The sequence below is a fragment of the Choristoneura fumiferana genome, chromosome 21 (genome assembly GCF_025370935.1).
Source record: "Choristoneura fumiferana chromosome 21, NRCan_CFum_1, whole genome shotgun sequence".
Classification (NCBI taxonomy): Eukaryota; Metazoa; Arthropoda; class Insecta; order Lepidoptera; family Tortricidae; genus Choristoneura; species Choristoneura fumiferana.
This window is the reverse complement of record NC_133492.1, coordinates 7,752,640-7,770,008: the sequence shown is the minus strand read 5'-3', so window position 1 is coordinate 7,770,008 and position 17,369 is coordinate 7,752,640. Positions and strand designations below refer to the sequence as shown.

Below are 17,369 nucleotides of genomic sequence, written 5' to 3'. Positions count from 1 at the left end.
AATTATAAGGTTAAATTTAACTATGACCAACAACATACTTTTAAAAAAGTTCTAGTCATCAGCATGTTTTATGATTCTTCTATAACATCTTCATAAACCCAATCAGTTATCTTATCGCTTTGCCGTAATCCTTATAGCTGTTAAAATATTTTTGTGGGACACTTCCACTGCTGGACAAAAATCTCAAAAATGATTGTTGTATTCAGGGTTGCCAATCGTAAACAAAAATCCCTCGTACTATGCAGCTAAAAATCTCGTATTTTGGCTTTCAAACATCATACATTTATAATTATGCATCTAAAACAGGGATGGGGAAACTTTTTCCTTCGCATGCCAATATATACCAACGAAATGTATGGCAGGCCAAGTTGTTGCATTTTTGGCTATGTTATTTACTGAAATAAAAATATTGATATGTATTTTCTGAAACACTAATTTGGCAATTGCCAATGAAATTGAAATTTTGTAACAATACAAAATCTTCTCTTGATTTTTGTTTGTTGGTTGCAGGCTGGATTTCAAGCCTTCGTGGGCTGCAGTTTCCCCATCCCTGATCTAAAACATGCTAAAACCAAAATTAAGGCATATTGAACTATTGGATTAGGACTTTTTACTCAATGAAATAAACTATTGCAATTAAATAAAACATCACTGTATCTCAAAAAAACCTTTTCTCAAGACTCAAAACTCAAGTAAAATCACAAAAAAACTAAATTTGTCTATATTATTACAAAACTGCAAATAATGGTGGTGCGAAATGTTCATATGACCATATTAACAAAATATCATACATAATTGTATGAGGTTGTTTTTTTTTTTTTTTTTGTTATTCTATTGGATGGCGAACAAGCAAGTGGGTCTCCTGATGGTAAGAGATCACCACCGCCCATAGACACCTGCAACACCAGGGGATTGCAGATGCGTTGCCAACCTAGAGGCCTAAGATGGGATACCTCAAGTGCCAGTAATTTCACCGGCTGTCTTACTCTCGGCTGTTTTACCGGCTGTCTTGGCTGATTTTGTCCTCATACCTCGTATGGACGGCTACAAGTCTCATATTTGTAGGAGGAACCTCGTACGGTTGGCAACCCTGGTTGTATTGTGTTATTAATGGTATCCCAGTTATGGTTGTCATATAAAAAAATACAAAAATATAATTTAGTTAAATACCTATCCAAAACAAGTATAGTTTTAAGCAAATAATTGATTGAGACCTCTTTAGCTGTAATTTAGCTGCTTTAAAAGAAATGGTATTAATTTTGTTGATTAGTTACTACTTAATTTATCATTTCAATTATAAGAAACGGTGTTATTATTAATAGTCATCATGACAACAAATTTTGACATTTCTTAAAATCCAGACACTTGGTAAGTCCAGCTTCAATCCTGACAAAGGGTCAAAAATCCAGACATGTCTGGACAAATCCTGACTTATGGCAAACATAATCCCAGTGAACCAGAGGTGTAGTGATGGGCTATAGTTATAATTTCTATGCAAAGAAAAGCCTAAAAAAATATAGTTTGTGATTGGAATCAAACTAGGTTTACAAACCCTACAACCCCCCAAATTGTACTCACCCATTTATTAAAGTTTTTAATAAAAACTAAAAGAAAGAAAATAAGTCTCGTGGTCTAGAACTCTGTCAAGAAGCTCATTTAAGGTTGTCATATTCCTTCGCCATATTTTTTTTCGCAGACGCCATATTGAAATATTATATACCCTATGTCACTTTGACAGTTATGACGAATCCAATGATACCTCATATGTTACAATCCGTCCAGCCGTTTAGGCTGCAGCGAGGACTAACGAAATGGACATACATACCCACATACATACATACTTACATACATACATACATACATACGCTCGAAAAACATAACCCTCCTTCGGGCAGTCGGGTAAAAATTTGCCTATGTGTTATTTCAGATGTCCAGCTATCTACATGCCAAATTTCATGACTCTAAGCCCAGCGGTTGTTATTTCAAGATTTTATCCCTATCCCATGGGAATATTGGGATAAAAAATAGCCTACTTATGTGTTATTTCCGATGTCCAGCTATCTACATACCAAATTTCATGACTAAGCCCAGCAGTTGTTATTTCAAGATTTTATCCCTATCCCGTAGGAATATCGAGATAAAAAGTAGCTTATGTGTTATTCCAGATGTCCAGCTATCTACATACCAAATTGCATGACTCTAAGCCCAGCGATTATTAGTTCCAGATTGTATCCCTATCCCGTTGGATTATTGGGATAAGAAATATCCTATGATTTAATCCTGGTTATAAACTAACTTTGTGCCAAATTTCATTCAAATCCGTTCAGCCGTTTCAGCGTGAAGAAGTAACAAACATACTCACTCACTCACTCTTAAACTCACATTTATAATATTAGTAGGATTTAAGAGTAAATAACTTACATATATACCTAAACATGGAAAATTCCGTACAAAATACCGTAATATATTACTTGTTATTTTCGTAGCGGCTACGGAACCCTATCTTAGGCGCGTCCGACTCGCTCTTGGCCGGTTTTAATAAACCTAAAACAGATTTCAGTTATGTTTGCTTTTTTAATTTTATTTGTTTTTTTGTAGTCTTGTCAATTTGTTTTATACAACTTTTTAGCAAATATACTACCAGGAAAAGTCTTCACAACAGGCAACAAAATAATTGATTATAATGGATATACTTAAATATAATGAATACTTATAGATCTTAATAGGTCTGTCAATAACTGCGTATGTTTGTGGGTCCCTCTATCTATGGTTTGCTTAGGTATCCATACCATACATATAAATTTGCATAGAAAGCCGTTATTTTCAATTTAGGCAATCACTCAGACTTCAACAACTGTTTAGAAAAAACGAACCTTCTGCCTATAATAACTGAAGTGATGTCATTCATACTAGTTCTATATAGCACAGCCTATTTGACTTTGCTAGATTGTTGTTTGTTTACTCTCAAGTACTCTTAACATCAAAACTATCGCACTTCGACATTTTAAAAAATGGTATTTCTGGCTATTAATAAAAGGTAATTAAATTAACTAAATTTCAAAGATTTTGTGAACAATTTTGAACATGAAACTACCGTGAGACTCACTCATATTAAATATAATGACCCGGATAACTGCCGGATAACTGTGCGCGTGTTGCAGCAGCCGCTGAGTCGCGTTGCTCCGAAGACGAAGGGCTACGGATTAGCCCGAAACATGTCGAGCTAAACTCGATTTATGACGTGAGTTATCCGGGTCATTATATTTAATATTTTGTGAACAAAGGAAAAATGTTAATATGCTGGAACTTGAATATCAAAGTTGATAAAATTAAGAGAAAAAAAAACTGAATTCAGTGTTACCTATTCCTTGCCCTAATGACTTCCTCCATGCGATGTTTCATCGTTGGCACCATTGTCACAATCACAATGCGTTTTAGAAGAATTTGTCTCATAACTATTTCAAAGATTGCATCGTGGAGGGCTTGGAGGGTTACAGGGGTGGCATCACGTAACTGAACCTGTTTGAGCGTATCCCAAAAGATCAGATTTACAAAACGGGGATTCCAACCTCCGCCAGGTAGTCGTGGACAAGAAAAACTGAGTGGTAGCGCGTTGTCGATTTCAAAATTAAAATTATCAATTGAAAATCATAGAATAAAGGTTGAACACGCCAAAACTTGGGCATGTAGGTAAAAGTATTTACTGATATGTTAAAATTAAACATATGTAAACTTTTTTGATGCCATTTTAATCGTAATTAATCGTAAAAAGAAAACAATTTAACAAGTTTTTTTATGAAAGGTTTATATCTATCAAGATGTCGAACCAGCAACTGCAACAATGCGAACTTATTTTGCTCGAACACACACAAAACCTAATGCTCAGCTACAGCGATGTCGCAAAAAGGTTAAAATGTCCACAATCCACTAAGTATATTTCGTTTTGAAGAGGTTTCGGGAACGCTTAACTGTAGCAGGCGCGGCGCACTCCGTGATATAGGTGCGATTCTGTAAGTATCAAAACACCCCACGCCGGCGTGGGTTAACTCACTAGGGCTATGAGCACCGCCCGGCATGCACGCTCGCAGTCTCGCTCGAACTAGTCGCGCCGCGTAACGCTACGTGTAGCTGTGTGATTTTCGTGAAACTGGTTCACGATGAGTGCAAAAAAATATTACATTCATATTTATTTTATTTATATATTCATATTCTGTACACATTACACTAACTAACCCAATGCTGTTCGAAACCATATTAAGTGCGAGTGCGACAAAAGGACAGATAGGTAATTCGCGATTTACCGATGCCCACTGCGGGCGTACAAAACCTTTGAGGCAGCCGACGACGCATTCGGCACGCGACCTTGTACAATTATCCATTTTGTGACCGTCGGAGACCGTAGGTTTCAAAATGCTAGAAAACTAAGTATTTGTCCGAATTTACTCTTAAGTTATATGTATGTGAGTATTATTTTTTTTATTGATTTACAACCCTATCCTAAACCAAAACGTTCGTGCTGAATAATAACGACCTTCGCGCGCAGCACTAGAGTTCAATGTTGCTTGGCGGTGCGCGGTGATTTTGCTAATAAAAATTTCGTAGGCATATAAAATGGCGGCTTTCGTCAAAATCAAAAGAGATAACCTTCTGTACTAGTACTATTATTTATTCTGTGACTATAGAAAGAAAGCAAGGAAGTGGCGGGCTGCAGGGTGTAAAGGATAAAAAACCGGTCAAGAGCGTGTCGGACACGCCCAAAATAGGGTTCCGTAGCCATTACGAAAAAAATAAGTAATATTTTTCTAAGGATTTCGTATTTTATATGGAATCTTCCAAATTTAGGTATATTTTATACCTTAGGCTGATATTTACTCTTAAACTACTAATAATTCTTAAGCAAACTTAGCCGTTATAGTTTTCCTTGAAAGTTTGATAAACTTACTACCGTTCTGAATTTTTCGGACGGACCGACAGACAGACAGACAGACAGACAGACGGACATGGCGAAACTATAAGGGTTCCGTTTTTGCCATTTTGGCTCCGGAACCCTAAAAAAGGACAAACGCATTTTAAAGATATTTGCCTCAAATTGTAAGATCATCTCGCGATGTGGCTAAGAGAGTGAATATGTCACAAAGCTATGTACAAAAAGGAGTGGACCTATAGTCATCTACCTCACCTACGCACTTTATATTGGGCTTCAATCACTCCTGCTGGCTCGTGCTGAGGCACCGACCGACTTCAGACTGGTAGAAAATTATTTTCATGGTTTTTTGTAGTCGGTTAAATTTTTTGTTATAATTTTTTTTCACGCTTTTTAGTGTAAGTAATACAATACAATAGTTTAATATCAACTGCTCGTCACCTTTAGCGAAAGATTGCTTTTACCGATGCAGAGACGTTCATTATTGAGGAGTCCTGGTGCTTCACCACCCGCTTTACCATATGCATTATGAGGAGCATAAATTGCTTAGCAACTGTGTCAAAGTAATTAAAATTCAACCCATGAAATACTTGTTATTGAATAGTAACTCCGATGATCAACTGTGGTCTTCATCATCAGTTCCACTTCACCAAATGATGATTTTCAAGAGCAAATGCACGAGTTACTACTAAATATATCCACTTTACTATAGGTGTCCCTACAACATTTGAAGAGTTCCCTCGATTTCCTTAAGATCCAATCATCAGATCCTGATTTCGTGCTTATGGGACCTAATTGAAGACATTCCTAGACGAACGGAAAAAAAATCGGTTCATAAAGTTCTGAGAGTTAGGGTTCCGTTGGCACCCTTTGGGTACGGAACCCTAAAAACGATCCAAGTTTCCAAAAAAAATCCTTTGGCAGGCAATTTATAGTTGATTAGTTGCGGGAAAATAAGCAGCTCGTTTATAACTACCGGAACCATAAACGGCAGCGTCTATCAAAAGGAGTGCTTACAAAAGCGGTAACTTTCATTTATTAAGAAGCACGACTCTCAACCGTTGTTTTGGCCAGATCTGACCAGTTGCCATTACGTTAAACCCGTGATGGAGTGGTACGAATCAAACGGGGTGGCCGTGGCACCGAAAGGCAGCAATCCGCCAAACTGTCCAGAACTCCGGGCCATCGAGGAGTATTGGAGTAAAATGAAAGGACTTCTTAAAAAGAGAGGCGGAGAGGTGAAATCCGTGGCCGAGCTGAAAAAAATGTGGACTTGGGCGACCAAGAGTTATCCCAACACGTGTAGGTGCAGTCCCTCATGGCATGAGTCGTGTTCGAGGAAAAGTACGACCAATGGCTTACTCGTCAAGAAATCTTGACTAAAAGTAATTGTCACTTAAAAATACATTAAATTTACTTATATTTAACGTAAACGTCTTTTGATTATTTATTAAACGTTTTCCATGATATTAATTTTAGTGATGCCCAAGTTTTGGCGTGTTCAACCTTTAGACCGGTACCTTTTAATTAAAGAGATAGATTTTCTTGAATCCAGTTTTTAGGGAGGTACGGTACTACGATTTTGACGCCGAATGTAGTATTGGCGTTGGTTTAGTGAACACGCTGATTGACTGCCAGGTGCTCTGGGAAACCTTACCTGACCGTGACGACACCGTGCGGCTGGACGTTCCCACGCGTCGGACTCAATTACACTCCTAAATTATTCACAAACCCTAGGACGAAAGGCGGTATGCCCTTGAACTTTCTTTTTGCAAAACATGCTTCAAGGGCCGTGGCTAACATCAAGTGCACCTTTATCTCCCACTCTATTACGGTTACAAACGAACACACATGTTGTGTTATATATTAAATATGAAAACGATAAAACTCCACGTCACATAGGTAACGCCACCAGATATGTCGGAAATGGGAGCGTACAAGGTGCTTAACAAAGGTGCTACACATGTTATTATTCTTAAATAGTAGATTGTTCAACAAGAGCATATGGTGATTTTCCACCGGCGAGGCGAGACGAGAATTGAAATTTGTATGCATTCTCGCGCACCCGCCGCAGGCGCCGCCATACAAATTTCAATTCTCGTCTCGTCTCGCCTCGCCGGTGGGAAATCAGCTTAAAACGAGCGGGACGGCGAGGGGGTATAGACACGTCGAGGGGAAAACAGGTTTAATGCTCGAGTTTTACACTCTGTTTTTCACTTCGATTACGAGGAAATGAAATATCAACAGTGGAAACAATTGTTCACCTAGGTACCTTTTATTATTCATGCGTTGCTAATATAATATTAAATATTTGGGTTTATTGATTTTGAGTTGTATATAAATTTAAAATTATTAAAAATGTATATAGAAACTTTTAACACATGTGAGTGACCTGATTTGATTACCTTCGTCTTAGACGAAGATTTTACTTTATGCACTAGAGCATAAAAATTCAGCATAAATATCAACTTTAGGAGCATGAGAAGTGATTTTTTTTAACAAAAAATTTAACCAAATTAAAATTAACTAAAACTAAAATTAATTAAAATTAGTGTTGGTCTTATTTTTCTGGTTTTTCTATGCATCTATTTCAGTTTGTATTTTCAAAAAATTAAACCGCCGAAAAACTAAAAAGCAAAAAAGAATAAACCATTTTTATTTAACCTTAATCTAGGTACTAGTTTGAAGTCGGTGCCTCGGCACGAGCCAGTAGGAGTGATAGAAGCCCATCAGGTAGACGACTAATACGTCCACTTCTGCTGGCTAGAACTTATAGGCACCGACTTCAAACTGTACCTAGATTAAGATTAAATAAAAAGGGTTTATTATTTTTTGCTTTTTAGTTTTTGCGGCTGTTTAATTTTTTGTTAAAAAGATTTTTTTTTCCACCCTATGCTACGATTTTTTTTTCCGATATGGGACCAACTTCGAGGTATACCCTATCCAATAAAAAACCGGCCAAGAGCGTGTCGGACATGCCCAAGATAGGGTTCCGTAGCCATTACGAAAAAATCAGGTAATATTATGTGCGTTATAACACAATTAAAACACCTACTACAGTCTTAAAATCTATTACCAGAAAAAGAGCGTATCTTTACGGCACTTACGTCCTATTCTTGAGAAGCGCAGTTTTTCGGCAATAACTCAAAAACGGTATATCCGATCATGTTGAAACCAATTTTCGTTGATAGTATTTATTAAGCGTTACCTTTCCATATTTTTTGGACAAACGGTTTACAAGATAGAGGGGGTAGGGGGCACAATTTTTGCTACTTTGGGAGCGATTATTTCCCGAAATCTTCACTTAATCAAAAAAGTTTCTACTATCTATCTTTTCAAAAGAGCTGTCGAACTATGTGCCACACATTGGTGCGAGTTAAAAAAAAATTGTTCAATTTCTGTTTCGTATATGGAGTGCCCCCCCTATAAATATTTATTTTTGTAATTTAACTACAAAACTAAATAGCGGCTTTGACAAGACATCTGTAATCCGAATTTCATTGATATACGTCTTGTAGTTTTCGAGTAAAATGCCTGTGACATATGGACGGACAGACAGACAGGGTGACATAAGGGTTCCGTTTTTGCCATTTTGGCTCCGGAACCCAAAAAAAGAATTATCAAAATCGGACTACTCTGTAAAAAGTTATGCGTGGCATACATTACAATCAGTGAATGAACAATCAATTATCCTCTGTTTTCCTACCCTTAGGGTTGTTTTTTTTTCCAAATATATATGGGACCACCTCGGGGGTATACCCTTTCCAAAAAGAATCATTCAAAGAATTATCAAGATCGGACTACTAATATATATATACACGCGTCGACTTGAGAACCTCGTCCGTTTTTTTTCGTCAAGACAGTTACAGTACAACAAGCAACGATTGAAAATTGAGAAATGGATTCGTTTTGGATTGATTTTTTAGGACTGCAAGGCACCTTTTGGTTTTAATACCAACGTATGCTTGACATTAAATTATTTCCGTTATTGGGCGTATTTCTTTGTTGGGAAAATATATTTATATGGCATCAAAGTTTTGACTCTGCACCAAGCAACAAAAAACTCTAACTAAACACTAAACCAACACTTAGAACTTTTTTTAGGGGGTTGGTCGCACTCAACGTATTGAGTTGTGTGAGGGCACGATAACAGTGATTGATAATTGATAAAATATATATCTCTTCAATACTTAACTACAGGGCGAAAATCGAAGTTCGTGTTGTTCGGTCCTGCTGACACTTATACTATTTAATACCGAGATATTTAATAGCGAGAGGGACGGTACGATATACGAACTTCGATTTTCGAACTTCGGAGTCGCCCTGCTGCTTCTACGTTTTAATGTTAAGAAGTCCTTATTACGCCTATTAGATTATACTATTAATATTATACATACGATTGTAAGGACATCTGTGTCTGAATTCTGTATACATAATTATCTTCGGTTGAAAAGTTGATAATCGTTTATTTTTATTCGCCAATAGCAGAGTCTGTCAACTTGAAAGTTCGACTTTAGCGACATATTGATTTGACAGGAAAGGAACTTGTTAAAAAAATTATAGCAGCACGACGGCTGATATACGAACTGATTTGCGACTTCGGATTCGCCTGCTGCTTCTACGTTTTAATGTTCAAGTCCTATATAACGCCTATTAGAACCTCTATTAATAAAAATGGGCCGATTGTAATACAGCTTCTGCGTTATTATAATGTATAGTTGCTGTAAAGTAAAAAATCGTATTACTTTAGCTGTAGCCAATAGACTGTCTGTGAACTTGAAAGTTCGACTTTAGCGACATATTCATTTGACAGGAAAGTTTGTTAAAAAATATAGACCACTTATTGGCTGATTTTATGAATACCTACAATTAAAATTTCTGAAAACAACCGCTTAGATGACTTAGCCTTAGCTTTTCAACCGTGATGCATATCCAATGAACTGTAAGTTATAAGTAAGAATAATGTTCGAATTTGGAAATACACGCTACAGTCGCAGTAGTCAAAGTGCGTAGTCTCAGGTGGGACTTAACCATAATTTTGTGGAAAAATATTCACGCGCCGCGAAATACTGAAGAATTCACGAGGAATATTACCAAAACAAGTAAGTAAGTTTATGGTTTTGAGGTTAGAATCATAAGATTGTTAAATAATACTGTACAACAGGTATCACTTATGATTTATTTATCTGAAAATCATAACTATAACTTCAGCAATACTCAAAATAATGTAAGAAGTCATATTTCTTTTATTGTTATTTGTTCGAAAATGGCGACAGATTTATACAGCGTAAAAGATATCTGGAGAGTATTATAGATTCCGTGGTTTTACTACGCACTTTCTGGATTCCATTACACAGCTTTTACCCTTTAATAGCCGTTATAATATAATATTTTTATTATATAGGCTGTACATCAGTTTTCAGCAAATAAATTATACAGCCTTGTCAGTAATACAGATTAAAGCTGTATTACAGAATTCATTTATTATTATAGTTCTATAATCATATTTGACAGAAGTTATGAAACTATTACACTGACAAGAGTGTACAGTTACGCATTAATAATAAGCTTTAGAAAGTAGTTTTAATATACCATTATACAGAAACAAGTATAAAGTGATACCATTTTATAACTTATAGCTGTAGTAAGTAAGTGATCACATGCAAAATACAGCCTCTATGCAGCTTGAAGGATAACATTAGATTGAAGTGTCAAAAAATGCATAGGGTTTTAAAGTGGAGTTCAAATATTCTGTTTTAAAGCTTTAAGTTTACACGGAGTATTTTATAAAAACTTAGTACAGCTTTGCTGTATAATAACGGTTTAATCACTTTTATAAGTAAATAATCTTTTCTTGACACCTTTATGGATCACCAGTAGAACTCTAAGTTCTAATAGTGCTGATATTTGATGTCGGCAACGCTTGCGTGCTGCTTGGGATAGACCACTTAATTTGGCTGATTTGATGAATACCTACATTAACTCAATTTCTCAAAACATGTCGCTTAGATGACTTAGCCTTTCAACCGTCGATGCATTATCTAATGAATAACGTCTCCACTAGTAAGTTAAAAATAAAAATTGTAGCTCGGATTTGGAAATACACGCTACAGTCGCAGTAGTCAAAGTAGGCGTAGTCTCAGGTGGGGTTAAACCATAATTTTAAATCAATACTTATTACTTCAAAGCCGTGGTGACCTAGTGGTTTGATCTATCGCCTCTCAAGCGGAGGGTCGTTCGTGGGTTCAAACCCCGGCTCGCACCATTGAGTTTTTCGAAATTCATATGCGGAATTACATTTGAAATTTACCACGAGCTCTGCGGTGAAGGAAAAACATCGTGAGGAAACCTGCACAAACCTGCGAAGCAATTCAATGGTGCGTGTGAAGTTCCCAATCCGCACTGGGCCCGCGTGGGAACTACGGCCCAAGCCCTCTTGTTCTGAGAGGAGGCCTGTGCCCAGCAGTGGGACGTATATAGGCTGGGATGATGATGGATGATGACTTATTACTTAATTTATGGGAGCGCCAAGATTTACACGGGCCGTAGGTACACGCAATCAAGCCCAGGTATTGTAACAAAACTTGAATTAATACCTACCCTGTTATGTGTTTGTTTCCGACGTGCGTAGGGTATTTTTTGCCCACCTAAGAAAAATCTAATAAGGGTTAATGTTTGATTGAACATAATTTGTTTTTTTTCATTGGGTACCTAACTGAAGAAGTGCAAGCACAAGCAGTGTTTCTCTTATACGCAACATTCACTTTCAGCAATGTCAAGATCACGTAACCAACTAAATAAACGTAAACGCATTATCTCTTCTCATCTCATCTTTATCTCCAATTCGCAGTATCGAATACTCCTGTAACTTCTACTTAGCCAAGACATTCTTACTTATCTATCGCCAGCCAAAATTTGGAGTAAACAGTATCTAAATGCCAAGGCAAGATATCGCGGCAGAGTCGCGGCCGAGCGAAGCGAATAACCCTAAAGCTTTCCCAGTTATCAGTGGTGATGGTAGGTGGGGCTGCTTTGTTGCTCAAGCCTAAATGCCAGGCGCGGCCATGACGTCACTGGCCGGTAAAATGGCGCGACATTTCGCTTTGCGACCGCCGCGCCTTTTGGGCCGCGAACCCACCCTCTAATCTTTATCACCATAGGGCTGTCCACATGGTCCCTCGAGCCTCTTACTGCGGCATTCAATCTGGACAAGTTACTGCGTTTATAAGGTCGGATTCTTGTGCTTCTAATGTCACGCAGATATTCTGGCCTTGTTTTCGTCACGCGATCGGAAATTGCGATTGAAATAGAGGCGCAAGAGAGGATGTACCTTGTTTTGCCTAAGTAGTTGTAGATAAACTAATAATAATTAACCTAATACAAATTACTTTACATAATTTTGTTTCGCCTAATTTTAAATTACCTAATTTTCATTTTGTATAAACTTATTTCGTATACTGTTTGACTGACATAATTATTTTTCGGTTCGATTCGGTTTTCGGTTAAAGTTCGGTTCTAACGCTTCGCTCGCTTATGATTATGAATAATTAAATTATACAAATTATAGTAAAAGTTGTTAGACAAACTGAAATTAGGCAAAAAAAAATGACAAGTCAATGGAATACCCGCATGAGACGACTTAACGATAATTCCTACGGTTGTGCCATTGTTTCCGTGCGGAAGTTTATGGGTTACTTAATAGTGACATGAGTCATGTTGAGTTGAGTCCAAATAAGAATTGATCATTTCTGATATATACAATACAACAACAAATACTCGCATGCATTTACATTCTAAATTTTAGAACATCTAAAACAAGCCTGACCTTTGATAAAGAGGATTGATAAATAAGGTAATATGTCGGCTATGAATATACTCTATTGTAGTTTAACTTTCGTTATTCCCATGTTGTGGCGTGTCCGGTAAAGAAACGATCAATCCCCTACTTAATATCGAAGGTCAAGACAAATTATTATTGCGGTAGCCCTAAAAGCGGTTAGTTCCAAAGGAAGGTGGTGCGGAAGCGATGTCCATAAACAAATTGCACGCGTGTAGGGGTGGTTCGCGTAACCACTGCCGCATCAGGCACCGCATTATTTGCACAAATTTTAATGTACAGGTAGCTGTTTATTCAGGCGCCTTTACAGGGTGGCAAGAGCGGACGGGTGTTGGAGGAAAAATATGTATTCTGAACTGAAACAATTACTTTACTCATCCGCGACCTTATGATAGTTACGTTTAAGCAAGAAACATGTGTTCATGCAGTTCCTCGACCTCCACACTGTAAGAACACACACAAACCCATGTATCACCACCACACTACAATAATAACTATTGACATACGGTAGTTTTCATCCTGGAAAAAATTACAAAGTTGCCGTGGGATGGTGCTAAACAGAGTCGCGGACAACAGCTAGCAAATCTTGTAAAACAATCGTTCTTGTTGTGATATTTAACCGGTTCGGTTCCTGACTGAGGTAGATGTGTATGAAGATTCATGATTACTACTTACAAATCATTTCATGCAGGTCTCAGTTACGTAATAGTATTTTATGCAACAGTTGTATAACAGGGTTCAAAAAAGGTGAGTGGCGTGAGTTACAATACAATGTGAGCTCTAGCGAATATCGTAAGAAAAAGACGCCACGAGATTTTTTTGACTTACTTATACAACGCTGCATACAATACTTTTCTTCGTCTGGGTACTTATTAATTACAATACGAAATTAGAGAAATAGTAAACTTTAAATGTTTTCATACTTTAGTAAAAAGTATGTTAAACGCAAAGAGAAGGTAAACAACAATAAACAAGCCCAAAACAAGTGAGAAATATGAAAATGACAAAATTTGTCTAAGTAAGTTAAATTTTGTTTATGATTAACGTTACTTGCCTGTGATTATGTTAAAAATACGCGTTACTTATGTTGGCAGGCTATGGATTATGTTCGTAATGTTTTTATTCTGTATAAAAACCATATAAAATATGTAACTGGTTGCACCTTATAGCCTGTCCGAACGTACGAATTAAGAAAAAATGTTGCAGTAGCGTTTTAGCAACATTACGATACAGTGCTGCTATGGGGAATAGACATTATAGACTTTTCCAGAATCTTGTTATGTATGTTGTTATATTACTGTTCGTGATTAAGTACAGTATAGGAGTAGAAAAAATATGTTTTTAATTTTTGAGGGTATCTTTCCTCCAGTGTCCGTTCGCTGTGTGCACCATGTATAGGTAAATGTTTAGGTACTTTGTTTAGAACACCGCGTCATTAATTAATGCAATATTTAAAATTGGAATTTTAAGTTTTTCACTCGATTTATCGTTTATTAAATATTTTCCTGACAGAAAAACAAGTGTTTTTGAACGGCGGTCAAAAACACTGCATCACTAAGATTAGGTAGGAATATTAATTCTGTCAAAGTTGTTATTGGAATACTATAATATTAAGTGTCGCTACAATAATAAAAAAAAAACCTGTACTTGGTCTTCCTTGAGTGAATAATTAATTCGTAAACATTACATTAGCATGATATGATAAAGAACATAACTTTAAATTCTATGGGTTAAAATACGCGCGAAAAACAATACCACTCCTTGCAGTCGAGTAAAAAGTGCCTAAATAAAGAAATTTATTATTATTATTAAAAGGGTAAGTTCCATCACAGTAAGGAACCCAAAACAACGGTTATTTATTTAACCAAAAATAAGTCAACTCGATTGCAATATTTTCAGCATAGTTTAGAAACCAACGATCGCTCCGTAAGTTTCTCCGGTTTTGTTTTATATAAGATTTTTTTTTTAGATTCTCTTGGTTGTTGTTCAATAATGTCTGTAGTAGCTTTTATTTAACTTGCAACATTTGTATCGGTTTGTTAGAGTCTAATCTTACAATGTGAATCAGCCACTTCAAGTGGTCGGATTGACATGAAATTTGGGTCGGATATTCAGTTTAGATAAAAAAACAAGTATACTCGTAATCAACAAAAAGTGCAGTCGGGAAACAAAAATTGTATAAAAATTATCATTTTTTAATTAAAATATTTATTTGATTTTTTTTTGGTCCATTTGTTCAATTTTATTGTTTCGGAGTGTTTTGGAGTGATCCATGATTTGATTTAAAATAAAAAGAATACTCGTAGGTCTAAGATTTAAAATTAGTTATGCTCATCTTATTTATTTTATTTATAGTTATTCGAATTGTACAGATATGTATATTGTTACATTTGTTCAAAGGTAATGAAGATGGTAGTTGTCATGGCCGCCAGCCAACAGTCTACGCGTTAAAACTGTGATTGCTTTGGGTAAGTAACGTTTACGAGTATCTACATCTTACTTGCGAACCATTTTGTATTCATTATCTTACACATTGTCTACTTTAATTACTTTTTCTACTCCTATACTATACTGTAATCTGTCATTTACTTAATCACGAACAGTAATATAACAGCATACATAACAAGATTCTGGAAAAGTCTATATTGTCTATTCCCCATAACAGCACTGTATCGTAACGTAATGTTGCTAAAACGATACTGCAACTACTTACTTTTTTTTCTTAATTCGTACGTTCGGACAGGCTAAGGTGCATTTTATGGTTTTTATACGGAATAAAAACTTTCCGAACATAAGCCATAGCCTGCCAACATAAGTAACGCGTATTTTTAACATCGTCACAGGCAAGTAAAAGTAAATCAAAAACAAAATTTAAATTAGACAAATTTTGACATTTTCATATTTCTCACTTGTTTATTGTTATTTACCTTCTCTTTGCATGTGCCATACTTTTTACTAAAGTATGAAGACATTTAAAGTTTACTATTTCTCTAATTTTTTATTTTAATTAATAAGTACCCAGTCGAAGAAAAAGTATTGTAGGTATGCAACGTTGTGTCATATGATTTGTAATGTAATATGAGGGTGGGTGGATTAAATCAGTCTTAAAGCAATGCTGGTGTTTGATATACGTCCCTTTGGTTCCAACAAACATGACACGTTGTATAAGTACTTAAGTCAAAAAAAGCTTGTGGCATCCTATTCTTACGATGTTCGCTAAGCTCACATCGTAACTCACGCCACTCACCTTCTTTGAACCCTGTTGTACAACTGTTGTATAAAAGACTATAATTGTCTCTGGAAAAAGCGCCCCTTAATTGTTCGCGTGTCATTTGTTTGCTTGATTTGAAGGATGATGATGCTAACTTTTTTAGGTGAAGCGACCTAAATATTGGTGGCATAGATTGTCTTCGTCGAGGTCAGAAGGGTGAGGCTTGCGCTGTCAAGCCTCCTTTGTTGCTCCATATGTCTTTTATGATTAGTGTAGACAAAAGTAGAATTGTACTAAATATTTAAAATACCTACACATTTAAATATTTACTCATTATTCACAATTAGAGCAAAAACGTAATAACTGCTACATTGTTTTAAAATACTACAATTGGTTTGCGTTGTATCATTTAAGTGTCCGTCACACATGTAATGGCACCAACACACGGAGTAGTTCAACTAGTTGAGAACTTTTAGTTGATAGTTTTGCTAATTAATGAATGACCGCTGTTACGATACTTTGAAAGTCAGGATAGTGAAGTCACTGTTTAAACTAAAATTCATGGGAACCTAACAGGGCGCAAAACTACCACTCCATTTCCACGAATTATAATCTAACATTTATTACTAAAATTATAGTGTGACGATGATGTCATTCGTGTGGATCGTAAAGACCCGTCAAGACTAGGAAAAAATGGTCGCTGTCTTTGTAGTGTACGATAAAAAAAAGTTATTCGAAGAAAATTATAACAAAACTAGCCGTTACCGGCGACTCAGTCCGCGTTGAATTCGGTTATCGTTATCCCGCGGGAACTATGCAATTTTCCGGGATAAAAACTATAATCCTATGTCCTTCTCCGGGACTCAAAACTAAAACCATGTATGTACGAGGGGTGAACCAAAAGTAGTGATAATTGAATATATTAGCTACATACATTCCTTAGTTAGCTGTATACATTCCTTAGTAAAACAAAAAAAACATGAAAAATTAACATAATTATGCATTAGAGATTTGCAGCTATTTATTCAAGCGCGGTCGGAATGATTACCTACGCAAAAAAAGAAAAAAAAATGAAGGGCGAGCAGTAATTAAATACGCCTGTTTGAAAAGAAATATATATGAAAGACATGTTCTGCCATGGCCCGGTAATTTTCACACTGCCTCTTCGTAGCCCACTTGGTACTTTTACGAATATTTACGATACGTCGATCGATAGTAGGTATATTTTTTAAAACAAGGCGGGAATGTTGCTATCCGGTATTTTATTTTGATGGCCCGGTACCGCGGTACCCGGCAAATGGGAAACGCTGTACTAGGGTATTCTGCTCTGCCATATTTTACAATTGCACGCTAATGCAATAAGTTTTATTTGGGTAATATCCATCCAATACAAATGA

General features: G+C 36.3%; 1 long non-coding RNA gene across 1 annotated transcript in view; it reads left to right on the top strand.

Moving 5' to 3' along the window:
* LOC141439763 (uncharacterized) overlaps positions 1-17,369 on the top strand; it is a 31,502-nt gene that overhangs the window by 522 nt on the left and 13,611 nt on the right. The window contains exon 2 of the long non-coding RNA XR_012452636.1: positions 15,162-15,229. This is a non-coding gene — a long non-coding RNA (uncharacterized lncRNA). The remainder of the gene's footprint in view (positions 1-15,161; positions 15,230-17,369) is intronic.